Here is a 1,121-nt window from a genome sequence, read left to right as displayed (position 1 = left end):
TATTCTGTATCTTTACACACCTACTTAAAATGAGAAGCATGATTGTGTCCTGCTTCCTTCTAGAGGAAGCATCGTTGGCAGCAGTTTGTTTTTTACTTGCAATTAAAGTGAAAACTAAGAAATGTCATTGAAAGAATGTTGACTGTAATCGATCAGAATTCAGTAGTTTTATTAAGTTAATTTCTCCTTTCACTCATATAAGAGAATCAAATGATTGCGGCAGATAATCTGCTCGACGCAGCCAAGGATTAATATAGGTACATAACTTATAAAAATAGTCGAACGAACAAACGATATATACTTAAAAAAGATTATCATTATATAGGTATATAGTTTCTTTATAGAAGTCAGTTTGGCAAACCGATCGATTCTGGATATATGTATTGGCGCTATTGTATTTTGTATTATCTCCATAAAATTGGCAGATGGATTACCGGAAATGCTCGTATCGGAGGCACAAGTGGACACATCTTGAGTGTTGATTCATCTTCGGATCGTGGGAACGGAGATATCATATACAGATGCGTGCGTAAACGGGTTTTGATTTGCTTCTCTCGTGTGTCTTTTAATTTCTTCGCTCTTCGTATAACTGAGCGATGAGAAATCAAAATACGGCGGTGTAAATTTGGAAGAAAAATAAAAGTACAGAATACGTGTATGTTTGAGAATCGCATCATAGCACAGATATTATGGAACGTTTTAAAAATTGATAAATTTAATCTTTATTAAACCAACTTAAATAAAAATATAGTCATTAAAAATTTTACATTCCTACTATATGACTAAAACAGTAAAGGAACCTTATAATGAAAGAATAACTTAAGGTACATCCATAAGCGGAAACTTTGACAATGTTGGGGTTACAAAGAAACACGAAAATATAATAATAATGTTATTCTCTTTAAATTGACATTTCCGGAAATCGTATAGTAGTAGCGCGCGATCAATGATGAGAAATACAAGAATGTATAATGCCTCATGGAGCGAAAGAAATTTTGTAAAAACAGAGTTAATACAAGCGAAAAAGAGAGTTTGAAAATAAAATGCAGATCATAAATGTAACGAGCCGTCTGAATTACAGTCTATGAGAAAAAATGACGGAGAGGCAAATCTTTAGAACG

Source organism: Nasonia vitripennis, chromosome 5 (genome assembly GCF_009193385.2).
Source record: "Nasonia vitripennis strain AsymCx chromosome 5, Nvit_psr_1.1, whole genome shotgun sequence".
Classification (NCBI taxonomy): Eukaryota; Metazoa; Arthropoda; class Insecta; order Hymenoptera; family Pteromalidae; genus Nasonia; species Nasonia vitripennis.
Note: the sequence above shows the minus strand (reverse complement) of the source record.